The 11,042-nt window shown below is 39.0% G+C and overlaps 1 pseudogene; it reads right to left on the reverse strand.

Annotated features, from left to right (window-relative positions):
* Positions 1–2,763: 2,763 nt before the first annotated feature.
* LOC118983649 (U6 snRNA-associated Sm-like protein LSm4) lies at positions 2,764–3,268 on the reverse strand (annotated as a pseudogene).
* Between the last annotated feature and the right edge of the window lie 7,774 nt (positions 3,269–11,042).

Genomic DNA, 11,042 nt, shown 5'->3' on the forward strand with positions numbered 1-11,042 from the left:
TTCCTCCTCTGCTGGAATATTGCACAGCAAATCCTAGATACCATGCCGTATTACCACTGCCATTTCAGTATCAAATGTTCTTTTTTAATAGCCTTGTTTTGGTATTGTTATTTAATGCAACTAGGAATGATTTAGTCAGAAACCCAAATATTCTGGAGCATCAGGAGCTTGGATTCCTTTTTCCTAAAAACACAGAAGCCAAATACACCTCTGACCCGGTACCAGGCCCATGAGTATTCACAATACTGAGAGATTATGGCATTCTAAGCAATAAGAAAGGAATTAAAAAGATAGGTGTTCTATGCTCACATAGATAAGACCTTAGTTGGCTTTCTGTTGAGACAGTTGGGACATTTGAAAGGTACTTCAGCTTCCAGGTTTGTGAATCTGACCATCTTTAACAGTTGTCTTTTTTATTAGGGAGTTTAAGATTTTCTCTTTTGAGATTTCAACACGATGTTTTCTAGAAATTGATTGCATTAGAAAACGACTACCTATAAAATGTTCGTGAAGCTCCAAGTTTATTTTAATGTTATTAATACTATCTTGGGTTCAATACAGGTACCCAGTCTGGTTAGCTTTGATCCGCAGGAATAGCGGAGTTCCAAGAAAAACTTGCGGTTACAACTGTGATACTAAAAAAATTCCATTGGGATTTTTTTCAGAGAGGTTATAAATCAAAGCTTAGACATGTGGTTTAGCAGTATCCCTTTAAGTAAAATATCTGGTATAGTTTCTACAAAGTTGCCAGTGAATCTTGTTTCCTAACCTATTATTCCCAAGGTCTCCTGAGGCTTTGATCTCTGGCAGGATTTCCATTGCTATTGATCTGGGTGCAATAAGGCAGGGGTGAAAGGAGCAGCTGGAAACAGCTATTGATTTATTTGTGTGACAAGTATTTATGGGGTTTCTGTTATGTGCCAGGCACTGTGCTAAGTACCGTGGATAAATTAAAGAAGAAATGACAAAGGCCCTGGTTACAAGGAGCTTATAGTCTACTGGAGATAAGGCCTTATCACAAAGTAAAACATGAAGTATCACAAAAGGAATGTGGGAATTTTGAAGAGGAGAGATTTGTTACTTCTGGGTTCTAGCATCTGAGATGACTGCATGGAGAAATGGCAGTTGAAAAGAGCTAGGGAGTGTATTTTAGATTTCAACATGCAGACATGGGCAGGAAAGAAAATAAAGGCCCTACAGACCATTAAAAACCATTGTATCTTTTACGGAACAGCCACAGGGAGGCAGGTGCCATAATCTTTTGAATATAGGGACAATCAAGTGGTATGGCTGTTTGTCGTCATATTTCTTATATATTGCATATGCATTATGTATTACTAATTGTACAAGGGACTAAAGAAATTACATGTCAAATATATTGATATGACTATACCTTATCAGTATTCTGTGAATCAGTTATAGTTTTGCTTTAGTAACTCCTCCAAGATTTTGGGAAATATAGGGAGCAAGATGTCCCTTCCACCAGTCTTTAACATGAAAAAACTTTGAACCCCTTCCTCACATGTAAAGTGCACAAAAAGTATAAATAAAAGGGGACAAGATAAAGTAAAGAACAGTGATTAAGCTTTGTCTGCCTTACCTCCTTAAGTCTCTTTGTTTTTCCTCGCGCTCACTACCACTGTCCAATTCCAGGTCCATAGTTCTCATTTAGGATTCCTGGCCTCTAGCTCTGTTCTCTTCCATTATATTCTCCATCCTGCTGAGTGAAATTTCTGAAACACTGACCTGATAATATTCCTCTTTGCTTAAGAACTCTTCAGGGGCACTGCATTGCTCTTAAGATGAACTTTGCATTTCATTACATGATTTGCAAGGCCCTTCAGAATCATTTGGTAAAGGAAGACTGCATAATCAAAAAGCATCTAAATATGATCTAAGCAACTGAAACCCTGGCTGATATGGCTCAAACCCACGGATGAAGCCAAAGGAGAGTAGGATTGAGGGTGGGGGCTGGGGTGGGTGGGGTGGGGGGAAGTGGTGGTGAGAAAATGGAGACAATTGTACTTGAACAACAATTTTTAAAAAATTTTAAAAACAATTAAAAATATGTTAATTTGAGTTAAAATATATAATTTACATATATTTGATATGTAAATTTAAAGCAGAATTATTTTTGTTTTTAAGACAATGAAATAAATGTTTTTCTAAAAGATGCCAATGACTTAATTGAATATAATAGAGCAGAATAAATAAACTTCATAATTTATTAACCTCCAAATCTTAATCATCTACAGCAGGATGGTATGTGATTTTTTTTTGTAGCTGTGTTTCATTTTTATTTTTGTAACCCAAAGAGGAAGGGAGGAGGGAAAGGGGCAGGGCCCACCCACATTTTCGCAACAGCTTCCTAGGCACAAGTCTGCCCAGATTCGTTCGGAAAACACAGCTTCGGGTCCGCGTTTCAGGAAAACTCTGAGGACCGTTGATCTCTGTGCTAAGAGCTTAAAGGAAAACCTTCTGTCTGTTTGCCACACAGCGATGCGACCAGAGACACAGCACGAAACTGTCTGGAAAACGACTCCTTTAACGCACAAGGGGGAGGACTCTAAAGATGCATTAACCCACAGAACCTTCCGGGAATCAAGTTGGCTGCAACTTCACAAAATCAAAAACACCAAATAACATTTCGAACTGTAGAAATGCTGGATTAAAAAAAAACGTACTTTACATAAGAGGGGGTTAACAAAATGCACAGGTGGGGGTCCCACCGACACCTGTCTCGTATTTCTGCTTTGAACAGACTCATGGATTGGACCAGACACGCAGCGGAGAGTGCGGGGCAGTGCTCAAGTCTCTGGGACACACAGCACCAGCTCGCTGTTTCCTAATCTGTCTGCCCGCCTTCTGTGCTGGCTGACCTCTGCTAGGGCCTGGGATCCTGCCTGGGCTGTGGCCGCCAAACACACTGTGCCCAGCAGCCTTCATGCCATGGCCTTTCTGCTGCTTCTGCTGCTGTGTGTCGCTGCGACCACAACCTTTGGACACCACATCTTCTTTGACCATATGATGGTCTTGTCAGGAATACGCAGGTATTTGATGGTGTTGCCGTGGATGTAGCAGCCTGGCATCTTCCAGAACTCATCTCCTTCCCTGGATGTGTAGATCATCTCACACAGGTTGATGTTCATCCCATTGTCCCAGCTTACCAGGTGCCCTTTGTACGTCTCCCCTTTTTAAGCTCTACCAATACGGGGTGATACTGAGCAGTCTTCTGCTGTGACTATGGGAGCATCCTTATCACCAGCATCACAGTGTGTAGGTTCCTCTGCTGCTGCTGTTTGCTCCACCAATGACTGAGATGCATCCACATGGATACACGCAGCCCCAGGTCTTTCATTTCCAGCATCGCATGTGATGGGAATACTGAGACCTACAGACTGAGAACGTTGCCCAACGCTAGAGTATGGTGTCGTCCGGGACCTGACCCATGGGTCACTTCTGCAGCTCTGAGATTTTTTTAAATTCTATTTTTTAAAGAGATTTAATTAGTTTATTTTTAGAGAGAGGGGCTGAGAGGAGGAAAGGAAGGAAGAGAAACATCAATGCGAGAGAGAAAGAAACACCAGTTGATTGCCTCTCTATCCACCCCACTTGGTGATCGAACCTGCAACCCAGGCCTGTGCCTTGATTAGGAATCCAACTGATGACTCTTTGTTTTGTGGATCCGTGCCAACCAACTGAGCCATGCCATTCAGGGCAACATGTGATTTTCACATTCCATTTCTTGGTACTTTTAGAAATTGTTGACCTTATAAACACAAGTTGATTGGGTACAAGAGGGAGTGAATTGCAGAAAAAAGTCAATGAAATGATTTAAAATCGACAATGACTTCAACAAATAGTGCAATTATTGACATGTATTCAAAGGAAACTAGAGTGATAACAAAGGAACATTAAAAGGATATTACTGAAACAAAGAACAAGAGGTCCTGAACTTTTAATGCTCTGCTGGTGTTATACTTTCATTCATTCATTCATTCATTTATAGATTCATTCATTAATTCAAATGCTTATTCAACATTTACTCAAAAGTATATATTGAAGACCTACTCTGCACCAGCACAGTCAGTAAGCCCTGAGGATGTGATGGAAAAGAAGTCAAAGTTTTGACTTTCAGAATTTTCTAGAATAGGGATGGGTTGAATGGATGAGTGGAAATAATAAGTCAGCACATAATAAATAAGAAAATTGACTTTTGATAGAGATAAGTTCCATGATGGAAATAAGACTGGGAGATGGTGGAGACAGTGGGGGGAGTGGTTACTTTCATAGGCTGGTTAGGAAAGGATTTCCTAAGGGCAGAGCAGAGACTTCTTACGATGTGAAAGAGCCGGAGAAATAAATTACTGGGAGAATAGTGTTTCTGGTTGAGGGAACATCAAATGCAAAAGCCTGTGGATAGGATTACATTTGTCACATTTGCAAGAAACTCAGGGGCAAGGGGGAGATGTGAGCTGGGTAGGTAGGGAAAGGACCACACCGGCGATGTAAGGCAAGGTAAGGAGTTGAGATTTTCTTTTTAAATTAAATTAATGAAAACTGGCTCTGCCAAATTGTCTTTTTAAAAAAATAATCTGTGCTGTATATTTTTTACCTTGCCTTTTAGTGCCCTTATACCACCTCTCCCCGGCAGTTACCACAATGGTTACTCCCTCATGTCCACGAGCCCTTCTTCCTCCGTCTCTCTACCCTTAATGTGCCCTCCACCAGCTGTCATTCTGTTCTCCATCTATGAGTCTGTCCCCATTTTCCTTGTTAGTTCAGTTCATTAAATTCCACAAATGAGTAAAATCATCAGAGAAATGCAGATTAAAACTACATCGAGATACCACCTCACTCCTGTCAGAATGGCTATCATCATAAATCAACAAACAGTAAGTGCTGATGAGGAGGTTAAGAAAGGGGAGCTCTTTGCACGGTTGGTGGGAGTGCAGACTGGTGCAGCCACTGCGGAAAGCAGTATGGAGCTACCTCAAAAAATTAAAAATGGATTTGCCTTTTGACTGAGCAATCCCACCTCTGGGAATATATCTGAAGAAACCCAAACCACTAATTTGAAAGAACATGAGCACCCCTATGTTCATTGCAGTGTCATTTACAATGGCTAAGATATGGAAGCAGCCCAAGTGTCCACCAACAGACGAGTGGATAAAACAAGTCTAATACTGTCTTAAAGGAGTTAAGTCTAGTAGAAGAGACAGGCATGTAAGGAAATAATGGACAAGTCAATATAATAGATCTGGAGAGAGTTGATTTCTACCTCCCATCAGGGGTTTCCAGTTATGGCTGCAAAGGAGAGAAAGAAACTATATATGTGTGGGTAGCATCTCACCACAAATTTCTGATTTTAATTGAACCGAGCTAAGGTTGGGCCTCCATGTGTTTAAGAAGCCATACAAATGATTCTAATGCCGTTCAGGGGTGAAATACTGTTGAGGACAAAGACTTGTTTCCAGTGGGCAGATGTTGGTTTCCTAGTAGGTTCACTAAAGAAACTGCAAGTACAGCACCCTGGAAAGTTTCCTTGAAGATCAAACCTGGCATCAGATAGCTTATATAATGTCCAGAAGTTCATGTTCATAAATAAATGTGTTCAAGGGATAATTATAGAACCTAGAGCAGGTAGCTTGATGAGTCTGTGTAAATTAAAAAGAAATTAAAGGAGTAGTTTTTCAAGAGAAAAATGATATAAGAAGAAAATCAGAGGTGGCATACATATTTTAGAGGAGAAATAAAAATGAAGCTATCAGTTTGACAGTGAAATTATTGAGTCCCGATGATTAGCCACTATTTGATGTTCTAGTGTGAGACATCTGCCCTACAGCAAGGGAGGAACAAAGAGAGCTATAGAAATGCTGGCTTTTTGGAATGGAAACTTGGCAGATGCTATCTTCTGCAACCCAGTGACTCATCCCACGATTTGTAGGACTGTTCTTGGTGCATTCCCACAGAATAAATAACAGGGCTTATCAGTCTTTACTTTTTCTCTTACTATGTTCTCTGAGAAAGCCAAGGCAGTGACAAGTCACATTTGGGTCAGTGTCACAATCCTAAATTAAAAGTGAGGTACTACTAACACCATTTATAAAGATAGTAAGTAAATAATAATACATCTTAGTGACTTGAAAAAATTAGAGGCAATCCTTCAAGACTTACTGTTTTCCTTAGGGTTTGTGAATAACAGAGTTGAACAAAATATGTACAGTGTATTGAGTTAATTCTGATATCTCAGTTTAGCACACACACAATAATCTGATTGTTGCTGAGTTGTAGAGGTTGTATGTGTGTTTGGAAGTAGTTTGAATCACTCAAACTTATGTTCTGCTCATTCTATTTGTATTTCATGTTTTCTGTATTCAAGTACTTCTATGTGGTAGTTTCTCCTTTTATATAGTTTATATTATTATGATTATATTTTAGTGCATTGCCTTGAAGTTTATTAATGACATCTATTAAGGAGATGCCAACAAATGATGAGCCTCTGACCTGTTACCATTATACTGCTCCAATCTTACAATTTTACTAGTTAGAGACCATTCAATTGCCTATGGAATTACATATATACTTTTTTCTCTAGATGACCTCTAGGACAATGCTTTCTAAACTTTTGGATTTTATGTAAAATTTTAATGTTTTTATCCTCACCCAAGGATATGTTTATTGATTTTAAGAGAGAGACAAAGAGTGAGAGAGAGAAACATTGATGTGAGAGAAACATCCATCAGTTGCCTCCTGTGACCCCCCTCGCTGGGGCTCAAACCCCCAATCTTTCAGCGTACGGGATGTGCTCCAACCAAGTGAGCTACCTAACTATGGCTGTTCTTATAAAATTTTAAAATAAAGAAAGAAAAATCACGTATGGTTGCAAAGAGGCCCAAGCAAAGTGATTAAAAAATAAATACTATAAAATAAAATGATCAGTTCATTTAAAAAAGTTAACTACAAAAAATTAAGAAATGAACCCTGGCTGGTGTAGCTCAGTGGATTGAGTGCAGGCCTGTGAACCAGAGGATTGCGGTTCGATTCCCAGTCAGGGCACATGCCTGGGTTGCAGGCCAGTTCCCTGCAGGCCAACTCCCAGCAGGGGACGCATGAAAGGCAACCATACATTGATGTTTCTCTCCCTCTCTCCTTCCCCTCTAAAGATAAATAAATAAATAAAATCTTAAAAAAAAAGAAATGACTGTTTCAATAATCCTTCTAGTCCTAAAGATCTATTTTTTGAAAAAAATGGTTTATTTTTTAGAGAAATGGGAAGGGAGAGGGAAAGAGAGGAAGAGAAACAGCAGTGCAAGAGAGAAACGTGGGGCAGTTGCCTCTCTCACACCCCAACTGGGGACCAAGCTGCAACTCAGGCCTGCGCCCTGACTGGAAATTGAACAGGCGACCTTTCATTCTGCTGCATGAGTCCCAAGAAATTGAGCTGTACTGGTCAGGGCCTAAAGATTTCTTTTAAGTGCTGATTGTATAAGGTGATAGTTGCCTCTCCACATTCCTCTATAATAACCGCCATACTTAGCAGAGTGCTGAAAATAGAGATGGTTCCCAGGGAATATTTTAAAACCAAAAATCTGCTTGTTTTAGATTCATATGTTATCTGCCACAGCTCAATAAATAATTATTGAATGAGTCAGTGAATAAATGAATGCACATTCTTTGCTAGTGTATCTGAAGAGTTCAGACCCTGATTTTTGGCAATTCGAGCAGGCAGGTATGAGCACCAAGCCTGACATGTGGATTCTTCTCTATATCTGTCATTGTGCTACTGAAAATAAGCCAACCATAGTCAACGATAAATTTGATCGCAAAGGGTTGTGTTTCTTCTGTTGGTGAGTTAGCTCATCTTACATAGGTAATTTTTAATAGGTACTTAACATTTTCCAATTTAATTTTTATTCTTCTCTTGAATGTGAACTGATCAATAACTCTGTAAGCAGTTTGATATCTTTCATCTTGTCCATCCTGTTCCCCAAGCACAATAATGTTTTCTTTAACTGTCCAACACTTTGACATTGAAAAGTTGATGAAAAGGTAGGGTAACTTCCTATGAAGATGATACATGTGTTTAAACGTTTCTCAAATCTGCTTTGATCTGCAGGCTGTACGCTTCTATTGACTATTAAATTGGAAACAAGTGACTTAAACTCATTGAAAGTTACAGCATTTAGGCTCAAGAAACCACAGATGGATCCAGGTCCCATCCAACTTTTTTTAAAGATGTAAAGATAGTATTGGCTCACTGAAAATAATAAAAATATAAAAAAGCATTTAAAGTGTAAAAAGTCCCTTCCTGACCATCATCTTTCCCTACCTCGAAGGGAAAACTCTCATTAACAGTTTGGTATTTACCCTGATACACACGCACACACATACCAAATTTTATGAAGTTATGCCCTTTAAGAATATTGATAAAAACCACGTAACATACAATTTACCATTTTAATTATTTTAAGTGTATTGTTCAGTAGTATCAGTTATATTCACACTGTTGTACAACAGAGCTCCAGAACTTTTCATCTCACAAACCTGAAACTCTATGCCCATGGCTGTTTCTAGATCTATTATAAATAATGCTGCCATGAAATCAAGGGGTGCATATGTATTATCTCAAATTAGTGTTTTGGGGTTTTTTGGATATATTCCCAGAAGTGGAGTTGCTGGGTCAAAAAGTAGTTCCGTTTTTCATTTTATGAGGAAACTCCACACTGTTTCCCACAGTGGCTGCAGCAGCCTGCATTCCTATCAACACTACGAGAGGGCTCCCCTTTCTCTACATCTTTGTCAGCACTTGTTGTTTCTTGCTTTGTGATCTTTTCCCCCCTATTTTTATTAAATTTTGGGGGTGGCATTGTTTAATAGGATCATATAGGTTGTAAGTGCACATTTATTTATTTATTTTTAGAGAGAAGGGAAGGGAGAGAGAAATAGAGGGAGAGAAACATTAATGTGTGGTCGCCTCTCACGCACCCCCTACTGGGGATCTGACCTGCAACCCAGGCATGTGCCCTGACTGGGAACTGAACTGGTGACCCTTTGGTCCACAGGCCCTACCTCAAGCCACTATACCAGCTATACCAGCCAGGGTGTATGTGTATATTTCTATGATACAAGATATTGTGTTGTATGCTCACCACCCAAAGTCAAACCATCTTCCATGACTGCCCTCCTCCCTCTGGTAACTATGAGTTTCAGTTTTATCTCCTACATATGAGTGAAATCACATGGTTCTTAGCTTCTTCTGACTGACATTTTGCTTGGCATATTCTCAAGGCCCATCCCTGTTGCCACAAATGGCAGTATTTCATCTTTTCTTGTGGTTGAGTTGTATTTCGTAGTATGTACGTACTGTATCTTTTTTATCCAGTCCTGCACTGCAGGACACTGGGTTGTCTCCATGTCTTGGCCACTGTGAATGATGCTGTGGTGAGTGCACACAGGGGCGCATATTGTCTTTACATTGTGATCTTTTTAAAACCCGCTTTCCTCTCTCCATTCCTATTTAAATCATAGAACACATAATTTTTTATTCTACCCTTTCATAATCTTTTATTGTATTTATCGGGGTGACATTGCTTTATAAAGTCATAGACTTCAGGTATACAATTCAGTAATACATCATCTGTATGTTATATTCTGTGTTCACTAGCCCAAGTTATCTCCTTCCATCACCATTTTTCCTGCACTTTACCCTCTTCTACCTCCCACCACTCCCTTTCGCTGTGGTAACAACTATACTGTTGTCTGTCTATGTTTTTGTTTGTTTGTTTGTTTAATTCCCTTCACCATTTTCACCCAGCCCTCCAAAGTCCCTTCCCTCTGAAAGCTGTCAGTCTGTTCTCTGCATCTATGTCTCTTTCCATTTTGTTAGCTTACTTTCCACATTCAGTTCCCCATGTAGGTAAAATCATGTGGTACTTGTATTTCTCTGACTGACTTATTTCACTTCACATCACACTCTGCTGATTGCTGCTGAGCTTCTTTGCGTATGCCTCCTGGCTATATGGATGTCCCCTTTAGAAAAGAGTCTATTAGTGTCCTTGGCCCGTTTTTTAATTGGATTTTTTTGTGTGTTGAGTTTTATAAGTTTTTTATAAATTCAGGATATTAACCCCTTATCAGATGCTTCATTGGTGAATATGTTCTCCCATTCAGTGGGTTGTCTTTTCATTTTGTTGACTGTTTCCTTCGCTGTTAGAAACTTTTTAGTTTGATGTATTCCCAATTGTTTATTTTTTCTTTTGTTTCTCTTGCTTGAGGAGGCATATAAGAAAAAATATTGCTATGAGAAATGGCTGAGATTATATTTTCTATGTTCTCTTCTAGGCTTTTTTATGGTTTTGAGTCTAATATTTAAGTCTTTAGTCCATTTTGAGTTTATTCTTGTGTGTGGTATAAGAGGGTGGTCTAGTTCCATTCTTTGCATGTATCTGTCCAATTTTCCCAACACGACTCATTGAATAGCCTATCTTTACTCCATTATATGTTCTTGCCTCCTATATCAAATATTAATTGACCATAAAAGTGTGGGTTTATTTCTGGGTTTTCTATTGTGTTTCATCGGTTTGTATGTGTGTTTTTATGCCAGTACCATGCTGTTTTGATTGCTATGGTCGTTGTAGTATAGTTTAATACCAAGTAGCATGAGTTTTCCAACTTTGTTCTTTTTTCTTAAGATTGCTGTGGCTATTCAGGGTCTTTTGTGGTTCCATACAAATTTTGGAATATTTGTTTAGATATGTGAGATATGCCATTGGTATTTTAATAAGAATTGCAGTGAATCTATAGATTGTTTTGGGTAGTGTGGACATTTTAATGATGTTGATTTTTCCTGTCTGTGAACACAGTATATGCTTCCACTTATTTGTATCTTCCTCAATTTCTTTCTTTAGTATCTGATAATTCTTTGAGTATAGGTGTAGGTATCGTATTTTTTTGTTGCAGTAGTAAATGGGATTATTTCTTAATTTTGTTTTCTGGTAGTTCATTTGGGTGTACAAAAATGCAACTGATTTGTGGATATT

This window comes from Sturnira hondurensis, unplaced genomic scaffold, assembly GCF_014824575.4.
Source record: "Sturnira hondurensis isolate 20B ecotype Veracruz unplaced genomic scaffold, ASM1482457v3 Scaffold0002840, whole genome shotgun sequence".
NCBI lineage: Eukaryota > Metazoa > Chordata > Mammalia > Chiroptera > Phyllostomidae > Sturnira > Sturnira hondurensis.